Source organism: Neopelma chrysocephalum, unplaced genomic scaffold (genome assembly GCF_003984885.1).
Source record: "Neopelma chrysocephalum unplaced genomic scaffold, ASM398488v2 Primary Assembly neopelma1_84, whole genome shotgun sequence".
Taxonomy (NCBI): Eukaryota; Metazoa; Chordata; class Aves; order Passeriformes; family Pipridae; genus Neopelma; species Neopelma chrysocephalum.
Genome location: NW_020897746.1, coordinates 4,218,418 through 4,237,473, shown reverse-complemented (window position 1 = coordinate 4,237,473; position 19,056 = coordinate 4,218,418). Strand labels below are relative to the sequence as shown.

General features: G+C 57.9%; 1 pseudogene across 1 annotated transcript; it reads left to right on the top strand.

Annotated features, from left to right (window-relative positions):
• Positions 1–13,960: 13,960 nt before the first annotated feature.
• LOC113971635 lies at positions 13,961–14,870 on the top strand (annotated as a pseudogene). The gene has a single exon (XR_003535611.1). The product of XR_003535611.1 is annotated as a GTP-binding protein Rhes pseudogene (transcript).
• Positions 14,871–19,056: the final 4,186 nt, after the last annotated feature.

Below are 19,056 nucleotides of genomic sequence, written 5' to 3'. Positions count from 1 at the left end.
GCTCCCACTGCTCCCACTGCTCCCACTGCTCCCACTGCTCCCACTGCCAGGGGCTCGGCGCGGGGCTGGGGCTGCCCCGTCCCTCCCGTGCTCTGCTGCTCCACGGCACTGGTCCATACTGGGAGCCGCTAACAGGGCAGGGGAGCCCCGTGTGTCCCACCCCCAGAAGGGAGCAGCCGCCTCTCCAGCTCCCAGACCCATGGGGCAGCCGGGCTGGGTCACCCCCGGGTCCCTCCAGACCCTCACCCTGAGCCCCATCCAAGAGGATGCTCCGCCCGTCCTCCAGGGATCATCCTGTCTCTTGGATTGCTCTCCCACTACTGAGAATCTTCCTAAACAGTCACCATCTCCCCGGAGTCCTGAGAAAGTTAATCAACACCGGAGACGACCCTTGAGGAGCTGCTGGGAGAAACCCTGAAGAAGTGAAAAAATATTCTGCTTATTTCTTGGCCCTGGTAAGAATCAGCCCACGAGCTGCAATGGGCTGTATCCAAACTCTGAAGTTTAACTATGCACAGGATTCCACCAGGTAAAGGGAGGTGGAGAGAGGAACAGCCTGCTGAAAAAGATGGGAACTGAAAATGCAAGTTCTCCCAAAAAAAGAGCCTTGAAGGGATGGCAAACCAGACTTTTTCTCACGTATTTTTGCCTTTGCATAGTTATTTATATCATTATAACATGGCGCCTCTTCTTGGAGGTGCTGAAACAGCAGCTAAGTGGCTGGAGGACCCTCAGGTCCAAAATGTGTGTGCCAGAGCAGGGAGGGCAGGACTTGCCCCTTTCCTCATGGCTGGCACTGGCACTGCCAGGTCTTGGCAGGGGTTTTTCCAGCCCTGGGGAGTGATGGGCAGTGCATCCCTCCTTAAAGCTTCTGCCAGTCCCTCCAGCCTGGAGAGGCCAAACAGCTCCAGCCCCACTGGAACCCCAGAGCCCACCTGCCGTGGTGTGCAGGACATGGGCTGCTGCAAATACAGCCCCTGCATGGATTGCTCCTGCTCCAGGGGATTTCCCCGAAATCCCTCATAAGTCAGTGATGGATATTTCGTAACAGCTCCCAGAAACCTTCTCCCATCACGGCTGGTGCCAGCAGAGCACCACAAGGCTGGTTCACACCCCGGCTGTGTGGGCAGCTCCTGCCAGGCTGCACCTGCACTCCCAAAACTCCTTCCCCAGGGGTGAGGGCTGCCCAGGGACACACCAGGACAAGGCTCCCAGACCAGGCTGTGGCGATGCCATCTGGCCACCATCAGCAGCCCAACCTCATGTGCCCACCCTGGGCTCAGCACCCCCCATATGGGGCTGGCACAGCTGGGGGTGGGTGGTCCTGCAGGACCCCAGCACCCATCGACACCCAGAGCAGAGCCAAGCAAAGCAGACAGAAGATTTTTCTTGCTGGGCATGGGGCACTTCAGGGGTGAAACTCCCGAGGCAGCTCTGGCCCCACAGAGGGGCCAACTGCAGCTGGGGGCCTCTGCAGGGCAACCTCCTTCACACAGTTGTCCCTAAAAACACTATTTCCTGAGCAAGGGAAGGGCCTGTCTCTCCACTGCCCATTCCATCAACCCCTCTGCAGCAGCCTTGTCTGCATCCCTCCCCCAAGAGCAGCCAGGACACACTTGCATGATGACACTGATGCTCTGAGCCAGCCCTGGGCAGCCACAGACCCGGCTGTTTGTTCATCCTTCACAAGAATTAAACAGGAAAAGAAGCAGGAAAGCATGATGTGAGCTCTCCCCAGGGAGGGCTGGAGCTGCCCAGCACTGGCAGGGACATCACCCAGGGCAAGGTCGCTGGGCCCTTGCAGTCCACCCAGTAACTCTGCTCTGCTCACCCCAACAGAGCTGCAGCACCCAGGGCCCTGCAGGACCCTCAGTATCCGAGGGCTGAGGCTGCCTGAGCAATTCTCTTTGAAGATATTTGATGCTCTGCTGCTGCAGAGAGGAGGGAACCTGCTCTCCACCTGCCTCTCCGACCCTCCTGGGCCCTGGATGCTGCTGGGAGGAACTGCAAAGGACTGAGAAGGAGAAACGGCAAAGGCCATCCCCTGGGACAAGGAGAGCTCTCTGGATCTAAGGAGCAGCTTTCCCCACCTGGAATGGGGCAGGATCTTGGCAAGGGGTGGCTGGTGCTGCTGCCCAGGACTCAGTGGGATGTTGGAGCTGGAGCTCCAACCCCCAGACACAGCCCAAGTGGTGGCCCCATGGCTGGCACCCAGTGAGAGCAGAGGGCACCACACAGACCCATCCCAGACTGGGACCAGTGGAGCACTGGTGTGAAGGCAGATACACCAGACTGGCCCAGTCACCCCTCCTGGCACCCTGCTGATTGTCCTGCAGGATCTCCCACAGTGGGACACTCAGCAGTCACATCTCCAGGTCCTTCCCCTGGGGGACATGGAGCAGTGACATGAACCTGTGCAAACAAATATCCAAAACCCCACTGAACCACAGCCCAACCCCATATGGGACACGCTGCTGCTGGCAGCCATGGAGGAGGATCCCAGAGCATCCCACTGGATCCCAGAGGATGTGACACCAGCAGTGCTGGGTCTTTGCCTCCTGAAACAGAAGAATAAATGTATTCAGGCTCAAGGGCTGTGATGCTGTTCCATGTTTGCTTTGCTTTGCCCTCTGAGGTGCCCTGGCTGGGGGTAGAGAGGCACCTCTGGGCGAGTTAGAGCTGTGGATCTGAAATAACATCCCTGGGAACGGTGCTGGATCACTCCTGGAGGAGCAGGGCTCTGCCCTGGGGGCCAGGGGCTGATGTGGGATGGGGACCAGCTGCTGGGACTTGCACAGAGCCTGGCACAGACCCTGGTGTGGAGCTGCTGGAGAAGGAGGATGAGGAGGATGAGTGTTAATTAGCGAGGGGCTGGGAGAGGGGGCATGAATCAAGTCAGTGGATAACACACAGCACTAGGTTTTTGGAAAACTGCTGTATCTCTGTGTCATGTTGGGGAGCTGGTGGTGCCTGCAGCTGCCCCAGGGCTCTCGGTGGAGAACAGCCAGGAGACACCAGCATCTGCTCCTCCAGCCCAGCCCAAACAGCAGCACCAACCCACCCCCAGGGATGAACCCCCTGTCTAAGAAACCAGTCCAAGGAGCCCACTGGGGATGAAGAGAAAGGCTGTGGGGACCTGGAGTGACGTCTGGCACACACAAAACCAGCCTCCCCCAGGAGAATGTGAAGACCCTGGGGATGGAGCAGGCAGGGCCTCGGGGCTCTGAGTCAGGCCACAGACGTCACAAGCTGATGGCCTCTGCAGTGCTGGCAGCCCCTGAGAGCCCCCACAGCAAGCCAGAGATGCTGCTGGATCAGTGCTCACTGGGAGAGGCTGGGGGACAGCCTCTGGCAGGGACCTGGAGAGCTCAGACCCGGCCAGTGAAGGCAGAGCAAGGAGCAGAGCTGCTGCCTTCATCCCACAAGTTTCAGGGTCCTGGTTCAGGGAGGGCAAAGTCATAAATTTCAGCTGTCTGTGGTTTGCAGCTCCATAGAAAGTGCTGCCAAAAGAAAGTGTTTTCAGCCCTGCAGCTGAGAGCAGAGGGACACCAGAGCTGAACCAGTGCCAGGCTGCAGCAGGGGTGCTCGTGGGGCAAGTTTAACCCCCCTGACAATGAGAGTGCTTTTCCTGCAGCCCCCCTCTGCAGGGTTTCTTAATGCCTTTAAAGTGCAGGGTCCCAGGGGCTCAGGTAGCCCTGTGAGCCTCAGAGCAGCATCCCTCCCTGGGCAGAGCACCCCTCTCCAACTCTGCATCCCACACTGCCCTCCCTGTGCTGGGAGGGGAGAATGTGAGTTTACAAAGTGCCTATATCTGCCCCACATACAGAAATACATATATGGGAGGGGGAAATGGGGACTTAAAACAAGCCAGGATGGTGCAGGCAGCAGCGAGATGTGGCTGGAAGCTTGCAGGAATAAATCCCTGCATCCCACCCTCAGCAGGGAGCCTTGTCCTGCCTCTGCTCAGCCCTGGCACCGTCACTTTGCAATCAGTGCTTTATTTTGCCAACAATGTGCACCAACACACCCACGTATGTGCTAACACTGTGCACAAACACACCCACATGTGTGCAAACCCCCCCCCCCCCATTCACAGGTGAGCACAGCCCTGAAAGACCCTTTTATCCGAGTCCACCTGAAGGCAGGGGCAGATGCCAGCCCTTGTCCGCGGCTCACCACGCATCTGTGCCCCTCCCCAGTACCAGGGCACACATACTGTGCCATCTGGAGCGTGACACGGTGGCAGCAAATCCAATTTATGAGCCAGAGGATTGCCAAACACATCTGGCTCTGTCAGGTCACCCCGCACCGCTGGCGCTCGTCATATGGATCCAGGACAAACCCCCGCCTTTGTTTGCTCCTGTTTGGGCATCAGGAGCTTCCTGGGCACTGCAGGATGGCAGCTCGGGAGCATTAGCTCACCGTAGGGTGAGTTTGTCTTCATGCTAAACCCTTCCTGGAGATGTCAGCTGCCAGAACGTGTCATTTATGCTTCATAGCGCTGCCTTGGCGCTTCATGGATGTGACAGAGTGACAAGCAGCAGCACCCTTGAAGGAAGGGCTCGGTCTGGATGGCTCTTCTCTGACAAACAAGTGTGAGCTGGGCTGGGCTGAGCCAGTCACTCAGAGTGACCACTCTGCAGGGGCCAGGGGTGGCCGTGGAGGTGGCCGTGGTGGTGGGGACACGTTGTGAGCTGTCACTCGGTCACTGGGAGGTGCTCCCGAATCCAAAAGCAAGGCTGGGGCTGTCACAGCTCCGTGTCAGAGCCGGGATGGTGCCTGCCCGCCCCCCGGGCTCCGGTGAGTCACAGCACACCGCCCTGGGAAATGGGGCGGCACTGGAGGGAACTGGGTTGCTGCTGTCTGTGCGATGGGCAGGCTGGAATGGCAGAGTCAGCTTTGGGAAAGGAAACCGGGCGGGGGGGGGGGTTCTGCCTGTTGTTAGTGCACTCAGGAGGGTCCTTCTCCCCATCCATACCAGGAAAATCCTTCGCCAGTGTGAGCCTGCCCGCAGAAACCGACAGCCCCTGCCACAGCCCCTCTTCAGAGAATCACAGGATGGTTTGAGCTGGAAGGGAGCTTAAACCTCACCTTGCTGCAACCCCCTGCCATGGGCAAGGAAGCTTCCACTAGAGTGGGTTGCTCGGAGGGACCAGGTTACTCAGAGGTTACTCCTGCCATTCGCCTCTCTGATCCTCTCTGAGCCGGAGCAGGTTTCCCAGTGGTGCCAGTGCTGAGTGGGGATCAGACCAGGGGACCAGTGCAGTGCTGCTCCAGCAGCCCACCCCTGGTGTCCCCAGCAGGCTGAGGCAGTGGGGATGCTGGGAGGCTGTGGGGAGTGTCAGTGGGGGGCAGGGGGAATGTTGGGGAGCAATGGGGTCCAACCGCAGCTGGCAGCCCCTGGGGACATCTGCTGCAGTCCAGGGGACAGCTGGGGCCATTTGCAGCTTTGCACTTCTATTTCCACCTTCAGAGAAGCTGCTCTGTGAGCCAGGAACGCAGCGGTGCTTTGCCCTCCTTGCCTCAGTTTATCTCATAAAAACAAATCTCACCTCTGTCCCCTTTGCAGCAGCTCCTGCAGAGGGTTTACCAGCCCCTGGCCAGAGGGATGGAGGCAAAGAGCTGGAAGTGTGGGCTGAAGGCTGGGACATTTCCCTTCCCACATCCCTGCTGTGAGACCAGAAGGAACTTGGCCAGGATCAGCACAAGGAGCCACATCCATCAGCTCCGGGTAAATACAGACGATTGTTTGGAGCGCTGCTGGAAAGGAGAGGAGGGAAGCACATGAGCACCCACACAGGTCACTGCACAAGGAAAATGGAGGCAGTGGGAGGGCCTGGCTGACCCACAGGGTGAGCACAGCCCTGTTTGGGAGATGTGAAGAGGTGCTCAGGTCCTGGTGTCAGATCAAACTCCCCTCCCCTCCTGATGCCGCTGGAGCCACACTGGCCTTGACAGAAATGAGACCCGAATTTGAGCATAAAGCAGCTACGTGGGGTATCTTATCACTGCCAGCTCCTCTCTGCTTCACACTAATGCCAGAGGAGGCTGATGGAAGTGCACATCATTCCCCATCTTCAGAGCCATGGAAGAGCCACAGAGCACTGCTCAGGCACTTGGGAACAGCTCCGATGCCAGGAGACACCACAGCTCAGAACCCTGCAGGGAGGGGAGCCCTGAGCCCCCCATTCACCCACCAGGTCCCCAGGTCTGCAATGTCCCCTGCCCTCCACTCCCCTCTGACAAATGTGATTTTGGGTTCTTCATCTTTTAGTCCCAGAGCATCACCTCACCACAACCTGGTCAGTGGGTGGCATCCCTGCCCATGGCAGGGGGTTGGAACAAGATGATCTCTTCCAGCCCAAACCATTCTATGATTCCATGATTCCATGATCCCTCCTCCTGGCTCAGTTGGCAACCTGTCCTGCTGGGGATAGTCCCCAGTGTCCCTGCTCACAGAAGGATGCTCTTGCCTGGTTACCCACCATGAGAGGGGACTTTCCTTGTTTGCAGATGGTTTACAGGTGCCTTGAGTGTTCTGCAAACCAGAGACATGGCACTGCTCATCCTTCAGGGCAGGGAGGGCCCCATGGCAGGAGGCTCCAACCACAGGCAGCCAGGAAAGGTGCCTCTTCATGACTCACCAACACCACTTTCATTCCTTCCAAGCAAAAATTTGGGGAAACCAGGAGAGCTGAAGGGCTGTGCTGGGGACACCAAGAGAGCTCAAAGGCCAGAAGCCGGGAGACAGCACAGAGCTGGGCACACGGGCTCAGCAGGATGGTGCCCCTGGGCATGGCCAGGGCTGGCTGCTGCTGATAGTCCCCGACAGGAAATATGTCAGGAGCAGGAGATGCCCTGACAGGCGTCGGCTGCGCCGGAGCCCCCGGCAGAGTCTGCGGAGCCGAGACAGCGGCTGCCCGAGCTGTGCTGTCAGGAGCTCTTATGGTGACAGTGCCTTGGGAGAGGGGGTGATGGGGCATGGGGACGGTGCTTGGGGAGCAGGAAGAGGTTTCCTCCTCTGAAACCAGGACGGGCAGGGGGAGAGGTTTTTGGGGCAAGCCAGACCAAAATGCTGAGACTCCACAGCTGAAAGCTGCAGCCAAGGAGCTGCCAGCCCGGGTCACCTGTCCCCCAGGGCAGGGGACATGCAGCCCACTCTGTGGGACCTGGCACATTCAGAGGGAACATCAGTCTCCCTTGTAAAATGAATGAAAAGCTCATTTTTTTTGACCTTGCTTTTGGCTAGATCCGTCCTTTGCTCCTGCCCTGAAAAGGAAGGAGCATTTTGACCATGGACATGTGGACAGCAATAATCAGCTCAGATCCAGGACAACGCTGAGGTCACTTCTGCCCCAAGATGTGAAGGTTAATTTGGTTATTTAAGGATAAGGAGTCACTGGGGAAAGGGTAGGGGACCGTGGCATGAAAGCCCAAGGAGTCAAGGCCATGCAGTAAGCAGGGAAGGGCTCCTCATGGGCAGTGACAGGTGGCCCCAGGCAGGCAGAGCACTGGGGGATGTTTACAATATGACATTTTCATGCACTCTGGAAAGAAAAAAAAAACCACCCCAGTTGGTTTTCAGGGCAAGAGCGTCACGTCTGCCTGCCTTTGCACTGAGCATGGCACGGAGCACTGCTCCCAGCAGGACACGGGGCAGGGGAGCCTTGGCTGCCAGCTCTGCTCTGGGCAGGAGCTCAGCCTGGCTGCTGGGAGCAGAGATGTGATGATGGCTGCAGTGTCCCCTGGCAGCCTCAGTGACAGCCTGGGAGAGAGGAGCCATGGCTGAGCCCAGGCTGGGTGGGTGAAGACCCCCTTCTGTGGTCCTATGTCCCCAGTCTGGGGTCTTGGGCATCTCCTGCCAGCACCAGACCCTGCTGCACCAGACCTTGTGCTAACACTGTGGATCCACTGAAGATCCCATCTCCTTCTGACACTGTCATGAGAAGCCACATACCACTCCCAGCCCCACAAACCCCTTCAGGCATCCCTCGAGGGTGCCAGGCTCTCTCTGAATTTAGAGTAGCTATTCACATTTAAATTTCTTGGGCAGGACCCTATGCTGTACTTCAGGGGTGTTCTTACCTAATTTGCCATTTTTCTCCTGGAAATCCCTTGCCTGTGCCTGCTAGGACATGTATCACTCATGCAGAGATGCACTGCCAGGTGCACCCCTGCAGTCCTGCCCTGGTTAATGCTACTACACTTTGTACCACCAGGACCACTGCAGCCTGCTGCAGAGGGGCTGGGCCGGAGCCCTGCTCCCCCATTGCACCTCAGGGCTGTGGGACACACATCTGAGACCTCGGCATCACACATTTCATCTCCTGATGACCTGAGAGCTCTGCCGTGTCACCCCGTGTCACCCAAGGAAACGCCGTGTCGGTGGCCCAAAGAGACACCAGCTCTTTGCTCCAGCCAATAATCCCGGCCAGGGCAAGATAAGAGATATTACAGAAACTCCTCTGAGCCTGAGAACAGCTGCACTAAATCCCTTTAGTCCCCAGCAAGACATTTGTTTACGGGCAGGCTGGGTTCTGTTACCCGAGGGTGTCTGGTACAGGCTGTCCGTGGCTCCCTGCCCACCCCCCGCAGCACCGGCACGGGTCCCTCGGCCCCCTCGGCCAGGGGGGAACAGGGGCTGGAAATGGGATGGGGGCCAAGGTGGGTTTTGAGACCTCAGATGAACTCTTGGACCTGGAAGAGGTCAGTTGTGTGGAGCAGGGACGAGGTGGGGAGTGCCTGTGCCAGAGTTGGCTTCCAGTGCCCCCGTGCCTAAACTGGGTGCCACAGCCGTGACCCCAGGGCTGAGCTTCCTTGCTGATGGCAGCACAGGTGACACTGGTTTCCATGAGCCTGGCTGTGACTTGGATCAGCAGGATATGCCATGAGGATGCCCTCGGTTCCCCTGAAGTGATCAGTGATGCCAGCAGGGATCTTCTCCCATACCTCCTTCGCTGGCACTGGAGGATCCCAAATCCAGCACCACTCTCCTCCTCTCTCCCCACTGACACCCAGCCCTCACCAACTCCTGCCTCTACCCCCATCTGGCACTGGGGGTCACCAGGCAGCAGGGCAGGAGCCAGGGTGGGTGTGACCCTCTCCAGGGCCTGTCACCTCCATATGGCCCCAAAACAGGGCTGAGCCCCCTTGGAGTGGCACGTTCCCCATGGTGGCCCCACCAGCTCCAGGAACAGGATCCATATGGTGACAGGCTGTTCCAGACAGGCACAAAGCACCACGTATGGCTGATCCATCTATGCATCCGGGAGGGCTGCAGCTCCCCTTTACAGTGGGGGCGGAAGCCACAGCGGTTCAGGTTTCTCCTCTCACCTGTCGCTAAATCAAAGGCCATTTGGATTTAATCTCCGAGAGAGGCAGGTTTAACCCTCTCTGGTGCAGCTGGGTGTCCCCACACCGGGGTGAGGACCTACCTCCCTGACCCTGGTACAGGCAGTGGGAGTAGACAGGCAGCTCACTGCCAGCACTCTCTTCCCCTCTCCTGCTTTCGACTGGTCTCCCACCCAGGGCTCATTCCGTGTGGGAGAAGCAATGAGTCACACTCCCCACTGCCTGTGGTGATGGGCAGCAGCTGGGGACACACCAGGCAGTGCCGATGATGTCACTGGGGTTCCTCATTACTGCCCACTTCCTTCTCACCAACCTCAGCTGGAACACCAGAAAACCCTGTTGGAAATGCAGCCGCTCTCACATCCACCATGAATTTATCCATGGGCAGAAACAGGAGGCAGGGGCACAAGCAGGTGGTGTGGGGTGGGAGCATCCTGCAGGCACAGGCTGCCCTCACTGCCACTGTGTCCTGCTATGGGGTGCAAAGGCACAGGGTGCTGGGGCAGCGGGCACCCCATCGCAGGAGTCAGCGCTGTATCAGCTCCAACAGCTTCCAGAAGCTGGCCCAGAGTCATGGGAATGTGTCACCCTGCTGCAAACTGCTCACCACCACATTTATAATGATGCTTCACTGCCTGTGAGCAATGGGCAAGGCCCAAGGCTCCCATTTACCCCGTGTGTGACCCGTGGTGCTGATCTGGGGCATCGTGTCCAGGGCTGGAGCAGTGCCCAGCGCCAGCTGCTCCTGCACTGTGCCTGGGAACGTTGGAGCCACCGCTCCCTCTGAACCATGACAGCCGAGCACTGAGATGTGAGCTCCCCAAAACCACGTCCAGACACAGCACAGGCTGTTCCTGCAGTGTGCAAAGTGTCTTGCAGCAGAGCCATGCCTGGCAGTGGAGCTGGGCAGCACTCGGGCAGTGGAAAGGGTCTGTTGTGCTTTTTTGGCTTCCCCCTCACACAGTCACTGTCAGACACCAAACATAAGCTTGAGAGTGAAATACAAATGTATGTTTTCTAAAGATGCTGCAAACCTTGTCAGGACACTGGGGCCTTTTTTGGCAGAACTCCACTCACACCCCTCCATCAGAGGAGCTCTGTGGGCTGGTTCAGGGACAGAAGAGGCTCCACAGTGTCCCACATTCCAGCTTGCAATCAGCAGTGTGAGGGGAGCAGAGCCCAGGGTTTCTCCTGTATTAAGTGCTGTTGGCTTTGTCCAGGAGCAGGGGTCCAGCCCCCTCCTCTGCCCTCGTCCCTGTGCCTCCCTGGTCCCTTCATCTGCAGCTTCCCCCCAGTTCTCCCCTGCCAGCACACGGTGGGAAGCAGCAGCCCACATGCCATTTTCCATCGTTCTGACCCAAACTGCCCTCTCCTGCCGGCCAAGGGCTGCCCAACCTGCCGGGGCTTTGCTCAGGCAGGGACTGGCTGGCATTCCAAGCTTGGCTTTCGGCTGTGCCTAAGCCTTGACACTGACTGGGACCCTGAGGACCATCTCTCACCTTCCCCCAGGGTGTCCCAGTGCTCCGTGGCTGTTGGCCCTGCAGAGGGTTGGCTTTGGGGAAGGATGAGCACTTCATGTCCTGACGGACCCTTTGCTCCAGAGACGCCTGGGAATGCTGGATGTTCACAGGCTGTGACTCCACCTGCCCCAAACCCACCCCTGGCTCACCTGTGCTCCATCCCAGCTCCTGCCCATCACTGCTGATTCCTCTCATCCGTTCTCCCACTGCCTGCCCCCCTCCCTGCCCTGCTCAGGGCTCTTTTCCCTCCCTGCTGCCTCCCTCCCTCCTTCATTCCCTCCCTCCCTGGGGCGTCATGGTCCCCTCTCCCACGGGCACAGAGCTGGCAGAGGCTTTGCCTCCGATATGCTCCAGTCCCCACGGGTGCAGCGCGTGCCCTCAGTAGCAGGATCCAACAGTGCACCTGGATTACGAAATCCCACAGGGATCCTGCTCCCTCCTGCAGCACTGCAAAAGCCACGAGCCACCCCAGCTCCACTGGCCATCCCAATGTGTCCCTCTGCTCATCTCACAGGATGCAGAGTTCTTCTGTAGGACTCATCCACGGCTGTCCCCATCTCCAAGCGCCCATAAAGGCTCTGTGAGTCTTTCCCTGGGGGAAACACAGACTGAAATAATTATTTTTTTTATAATACCTGACGCAAGCTGGTCAGCCTTGAAAAATACAGCATTTAGGGACATCACTCTGGGCACAAAGGGCTGCAGTGGAAAACAAGTTGCTGCGTTCATCCTTCCCTGTCTCTTCCCTTCCCTGCACACAGTCCCCCCCCCCCTTTGCTTTCTCTGCTGTCAGGGGCCATAAGCTCATGGGGAACGAGCTATCCATGCAAAAGGCCTTTGGAAATATTCATTGCTCATCTCCTAACAAGATTATCCTGAAATCCTCCGCTGCTCTGAGGGAGATTTAAAACCTTTCAGGCTCTCGGTAACCATAGCAGCACAGATGTGAGAACTGAGGGAGACAAGTGATGTGAAAAATCATTGGGGATGCAGAGACTGGCTCTGTGTGACTGTGTGTGACTGCAGTGCCACATCTCTTTGTCTCACACAGCCTGGGCTGGCCCTTTGTCCTGCCCACACCACACAGGACACTTCCACTCTTTGCAGAAATGACCCAGACCAAGGACAGTGCTCGTGACATGACCCAGTCTTGGCTCCCACAGCACCAGGGTCACCTTCCCAGCCAGAGTCTGGAGTTTGGGAAACCCTCCATGGATGGCATTGCTGCTTGGCATTTGCCTGCATGTCCATCAGCTCATGGCTCCTTCAATGTGGGGTGCTGGTGGAGGGTTAGAGCCAGGATGGGGTGTTTGGAGCCTGGGGTGCCCAAATCCCTCCTGCCATGGGGTCCTCCTCCACCCTCAGCATCATTTCTGCACCTGTGAGAGAGACGCTGGGTGTTGTGAGGTTGAACAGATCCATGTTTTGAGGCCCTTTGGAATGAAATGCTGGGAAAAGGAGCAGCAGCAAGGGCATCACAAAGTCCCCCAGCACATCCTGAGAGCATGTGGAGTTTTGCTATAGCAGCTGGGAGGAACCACAGGAAAACCCTTTCATCTCCTCCCTTGAAAACCCCTGTCACTACGTCTATCTAAGCACAAAGAAGCATTGACCAAATTCTTTTCTATTTAAAAAAACAAAAAGGGTTTTGGCTTTAAACAGCTTCCAAAACCTGGGGTACGATTACTTGTCCTGCCCTGCTTCCGCAGCACGTTTGGGTCATTTCCACTGATGCCAATGGCACAACCAGGCAACAAAGTGTGATCACTCCTTCGTTCATGCGCTTATACCCAACACCTCTGCTCATCCACTCCTTCTCCTGGTTTTCAGCCTGTTGAGGTCCTACAGCTGTGCCATCACATCTTCGGCATCCTCAGCTCCTTCCCATGGCTCAGCCCTCGGCATCACCTTTGGGCTCTCCCCATGGCTCAGGAAACCTTACCAGAAAGAGCTTCATGTTGGCAAGCCAAGGTGCATCACCAGATGACACCACGGGGTACTGCAGACCAATCCTTTGCCAGTCCTGTTAGGGACCAACCTTTTCCTTCTCCGAGGGCAGGCTGAGACCAGGGCAGGACTCTGCTCACCTTGATAAAATCTTGGCTCTCCTAATAGTAAGACCAGCTAAGGAAAGCTAAACATGGCTGAAATGTAACAATAATTTGGGGATTAAGAGGGAGGAATAATTCTTGTGAAAAAAGAAATCAACAAATTTCAGCCAGATCAATAAATCACAATCAATACCTTCAGCCAGAACTAAATGCTGGAACTGGGACTTGGATATGGAAAGGAGACCAGCTGCATTAAAGCTACAAGAAACCACACACGCCCAAATTTATGATAAGAACTTATTTTAACTTTTGAGCGAGCTCCCTTTGTATTTGCACTTTGCATAAATCAGCTTCTGAAACAACTCAAGCACGGAATGGAAGGTGGCTGCTGAGGAAACACACCCAGGTAGGGCAGCCTGCACCTCTAAAGCAACCCCACTGCTGAGTCAGGGCCAGCATTCCTCCCCACATCTGCCGGCATCCGCTCCTGGAGACCGCGGTGCATCGTTTTCAGGGAGATTTTATTGTCCCCTCTGGTTAAATATTTCATAAAAATCAGGGGATAACTGACAGCTGAGTGTGGAGGTTATGACGGACGGGAGAGCTTATTTTTCCCCCTCAAGTCAAATATTTCATTGCTTCACTGAAGGCTTGGGCACGTTTGCAGCAGCGCTGTCTGCAAACGAGTCCCCAGCCCCAGGTAAGCACAAGAAATGCTGTGGGTGCCGCTGTCCAGCCTCTGACATGCCTGGCCTTGAGCCACCCAATGGGTAGGGATTGCCACTGATTGTTGCTGCTGCCAGCAAGCCCAGGAATGCCAAGGAGCACCCGTTAATCTCCAGGCAGGACAGCAGTGCTGGCCGGCTGCGGTGCTGCGGCTCCCGGTGCTCCCGGCAGCGGCGGCGGTGCAGTGCAGCGCGCTGAGCTCCAGGGCTGGAGTGGCTTTCCAGGGCTGAACTCCGCGGATTGGCCCGGAGCACCCCACTCTCCTCCCTCCCTGCCCTCCCTCCTCCAGCACCCACAACCCACTGGAGATTGGACAGCTTGGTGCCACATGGCAGAGGAACCAGGATAAAAAAAAATGAGCCGGACTTGTGGATTGTAGAGTGCGCGGCGAAACAGCCGGGGAGAAGTTTGCGGAGCGGTGACACCGAGATCCTCTGGCTGCACTGAGTCGCTGCAGGGGAGGACGGACAGACGGAGGGACAGACGGAGGGACACCGGGGTTGCAGCCACTCAGGGGCACCTGTGGGGTGAGCACCAGCTGCGGAGCATCCTGTCCCCTCTGCGCCAGCCATGTCCCTGGGGGTGAAGGAGAAGAACCACGTCCGGTTGGTCTTCTTGGGAGCTGCCGGCGTGGGCAAGACATCCCTCATCCGCCGCTTCCTGATGGACACCTTCGAGCCCAAGCACCGGCGCACGGTGGAGGAGCTGCACAGCAAGGAGTACGAGGTGTGCGGGGCCACGGTCAAGGTGGAAATCCTGGACACCAGCGGCAGCTACTCCTTCCCGGCCATGAGGAAGCTCTCGATCCAGAACAGCGACGCCTTCGCCCTGGTCTACGCCGTGGATGACGCCGAGTCCTTCGAGAGCGTGAAGAGCCTGCGGGAAGAGATCCTGGAGGTGAAGGAGGACAAGTTCCCCCCCATCGTGGTGGTCGGCAACAAGGCGGAGAGCGGCGGCGAGCGGCAGGTGCCGGTGGAGGACGCCCTGTCGCTGGTGGAGCTGGACTGGAACAGCCGCTTCGTGGAGACGTCGGCCAAGGACAACGAGAACGTCCTGGAGGTGTTCAGGGAGCTGCTGCAGCAAGCCAACCTGCCCAGCCGGCTCAGCCCTGCGCTCTGCAAGAGGAGGGAGACCCTGCCCAAGGAGCAGGCGCTCAGGCCGCCCATGAACAAGACCAACAGCTGCTCCATGTGCTGAGCCGGCCGCCCTGGGGCCGGGAGGAAGGCACCAGCAGCAGCGGCACTGGCTGGAAACTCAGGTGGGCTGGGTGGGGAGAGGCGCTGCCTCGGCCAAAACTAACCCTGCTGCCTCCCATCCCTTCCTCCCTCTTCCCCACCCAGCCCACCGGGAGCGGAGAGGGTTGGAGGTGACAAGGAGGAGGGAGCTGGAAGGGATGCTGGTTGCCAGGACAGTGTGGGGAGAGGGTGAATTCCCAAAAAAGGCAGGAGGCTTACCTGGGAAACAGCCATCAGCAGCCAGAGTGCTGTGTGGGAGCAGACAGGCACAAACAGTGGGGCTCTGGCCATGGGATTGGAAGGCAGATCTGGGCACCTGCAGCTGCATCACCCCCACTGGTGCCGCTCTCCCGGGGAGCCCTCAGGCCCTGGGTCACCTCAGCCCAAGCATCGCACCTCCCGGCACGGCCACGGCAACCACGACAGACCCAGTGTCCGAAGTAGTTCTGAGTTTGTACCTGGCGTAGAGCATGAGATAGGGCAGTCTGTGCATCAGTTTGGTTTTCTCTATTCTCTTTTCGTTTGTTTGTTTTTTAAGCATTCCCAATAAACACGTTGTTGCGAAGTGGAGCTGGAAAATGTCTCAGTTTCTTTCTCCTGTCTTTCAAGTGCTGCAGTGCCCAATATCAGTGTTTTATGCCCTTATCACTCTGCAGTTTGCTTTCCCTTCTCCATGCTCCATCCCTGTCTGGAGTGTCCTGGCACTGGAGGAGCCTCCCCAGCTCTCCAGCCTCCTCTGGCAGTGTCAGGACATTCAGTGTTATGATTTTGCTGCTAATTGAACCACACTTCAATTTTTCACCAAGCAGGAGAAACTAACAATAGAACACCTTCTCACCTCCAAGTACAGAAAACAACAACCAGCCATTAAAAGACAGCTGATCCACTGGAATAAAACCACAAACACATTAAAAGGAGATAATAAATGGTGCGGGGGAAGGCACAGAAGGGCCCTGTTTGCTGTGCTTGAGTGTGTGCTGCACTGATTTACTCTCCCCTCACACAGTCCATCCTTGCTGTAATGAGCACTTAACCTGCCCAGCAGCCACACACACACCAGTTTTCATAGAGATATTAAAACTCAGTGAATTAAAAAGTCAACCCCCCTAGTCCAGACCCAAGGGAGATGGGCACTTTGGGGTCCTCAGCTCTCAGAAGCCCAGCCCTACAGAACAGTGTTTCCCTGCTCAGTTGGGAGGCACCCAATGCTCCCAGAGAAGGTGCCAGCAGGGAAAGCCCAGCCTTTCCACAGGCATCATTTGCTGGGGCACCCTGGTACCACATCCCCCCGGACACTGCTGCAATGACAGTGACCTCCAGGCAGCCAAAATCCTTCTCCTGCAGTCTGGAGTCTGATGTGGGATGAGGCTGGGGGGCAGGCAGTGGTGTGGGACAGGCAGCAGAGGGGACAGGCAGGTGGCTGCTGGGGGTTCAGGTTGCCCTCACCTCTCTCTGTCTCTCTGCCACATACTTTGTGCTGCCACCGCTGCTTTGTGAGGCTGTGTGGCCATCCCTGGTCCAGCACCCTGGGGACACACAGAGCTGCTCAGGATAGAGCCCCTTCCTGGGGAAAACAGGGCTCCTGCCTGCAGGGAATGGAATATAAAGACAGTTCACTGTGGTGCCCACAGCAGGGATGGGTGTGAAGGATGCAGCCACAGGGATGCTGCACCGTGGTGGTACCCACCAGCCAGGACACCTGGCACGGCTGGACAGGGACAGGGTTGTCCTGCCAGCCCTGACCACACTCAGCCCTGGCCAGGGATGCCTTGGACTAACTCTCTCACTAACCAGCTGGCCCTGCAGGAGTCCCACACCTTCCAGAGAGGGTTTGTGTTTGGATTGGGTTATGCAGAATCAGGAGGATCAGGCCCTTGGTTTTACAGTATTATGCTAAAAGCAGAAGAAAACCTCTCTTTGCAGTGTAAAACGAGGATGCTGGGCCGAGCAAGGCTGGCTGCCAGCCCCCTCCTCTGCAGATCCATGGTATGGACTGGAAACAGCTCCTGACATCTGAGGGGGCCCAGCAGCCTCCCCAGGCTCAGGCTGGCAGAGCTTCCATAGGGAGAGGCTCCCCTGTGTCCCACTGCTGCCTTCCCTGGGCAAAGCAGTAACCCCAGGGGGCTCCAGGACCCCCCACTCCCAGCCAGTCCATGCCCAAGACCTGACCGAGATGCTGCAGCTGCAACGGATGCAGAAACCAAGGTGCTGGAGGTGCAGAAGATGCTGGAGCTGCAGATGGAGGTGCAGAGGGAGGTGCAGGAGCTCCCGACGCACATGCCGGACCCTCTCCACGGGCCCAACTCCTGCCCCCGCAGTTCTGGGCTCCAGCAAAGAGCGGAGCCATTGGAGGAGCTCTCCAGCAGCACTTGCCCCTCGCCCAATGCCCGCCAGCCTTGTACAGCCCCCTCCCGCCGGCTCCCGGCCCTGCAAGCGGCGGGGTCCCCTCCCAGGGCCGCCCCCAGCCCCGCTCCCCCCGGCCAAGCTGGGCAGGGGCTCGGGATGCCGTGGGGATGCAGGACAGGGATGCAGGATAGGGATGCAGTGCGGGTGCAGGGCAGCGCTCCACAGCCCTTCAGCCCCCACCTGCAGAGCCCCTTTCTGGGCACTGCAGGTTTGGGGCTGTTTTGCATCACTCCCATGAAATGCTGTGGCAGGGGCAGCTGTGCCGGGGTTGCAGACAATCACCTCGCCGGGACTTTGGGATCAGCCAGCTCTGGCTGTGCAGGGACACGGAATGGAGCTGGGGTTGGCAAGCGTTTGCCATGCAGGGGCTCTGGCAGGACAAGAGCCTTTGGATGCCTTCTCCCCACGGCTCTGTGCAGGAGGCAGGGCAGGGCAGGCGGGAGCCTCAGCCCAGCCCGAGAAGCAGCGGTGCTGTGCTGCAGGAAGGCTGTGGAACAGCTGCAACATCGAAATGCACCCAAAGCAATGCCTGGTGCCTGTCCCAGAGGAGTGATCTGTGCCAGGCACAGCCTTGCTGGAGCCCTGTCCCAGTCTCCACCCGTGCCCATCACTGTGCTGGGGCTCCAGCAGCGCTTCCCTCACCCAGAGCAGGGCAAGAGGTCACCCCAAGGCAAATGTGCCAAGTGGGGTTAAAAATAGGCAGGTCTGATGTCTCATGGCCTGAGGGGGGGTGTGTGCAAGTTGTGTTCAGCCTCTGCTGAAGCAGAAAAATGCAGGTGAAGGTGGTCCCGGGGTGTCTGCTTCGCACAGGGGTGGTAAAGCCTCGCTGAGGGCTGGAGCCAGCTGGTACCTGCGGGTGTGTCTCTGTACAACGTGGGGTGCTGAAGGGCTAAACACCTGCAGCTCATTTTCTTCCAACAAACAGCAACAGGTGAAATGGCTTTTCCTCCCCAGACAGCAGTCACAGGTACAGAACACGGCGCAGCTGCAGCCCAGTCCAGGGATGTGACAGACGGAGCCTGCACACACAGGTTGGCTACAGCTGTCCCTGCAAACATCACCCAGGCACACACCTAATGAGATGAGCAACATTTGCCCTTCCTTCTGCTTCCCCTGCCAGGAGGAGAGGGCAGCTGAGGCAGGTGCTTCGTGCTGGGGCTTCAGGGGAAAAGCAGGATTCATTTGAACACCCATCTAGGTTTCCCCCAGCTCAGCTCTGCCCTGAAGCACTTGGTTGTCCAGAGGAGCTGACTGTATCCCCGGGTACCTACAGCCCCTGTGGGTCAGGGGAGCAGCAGATGAAAGTCCTCTGGCCTCCCGAGCAGCTGCTCAAAGCCTCCAGCACACAGGAGACCCAGAGTGTAGAGGGGAGGGTGCCCATGATGGTGGCCCAGGGCAGTCAGGGCTGCTGGGGGCTGAGGGCTGTTGTCTCCATTGGCTGATGCAACATCCGAGGCACAGGATCCAAGGAAAAGCCTCAGTCCCTCAGTCCCCAGGCACGACATGGCTGACCCCAGTGTGGCATCCCAGGCAGCAGCAGTGGTTGCTCTTCTGATCCCATTTCTGGGGCTGAAGGGGTTTCCTCACCTGGCCCTCTCAGCTGTGGTTTAGGGTGAAGTTGGTTTTCCACAGGGGGGCTTCCCCTGGTACCGGGGAAGGGAGATGTTCTGCAGGGCATGAGAGTGGGACAAGGACACAGGGCCCTGTCCCTGTGGGGTCACTGTGGGCCAGTTGCTCTCCCTGCACTGGGCTGCTCTGGATATTCCA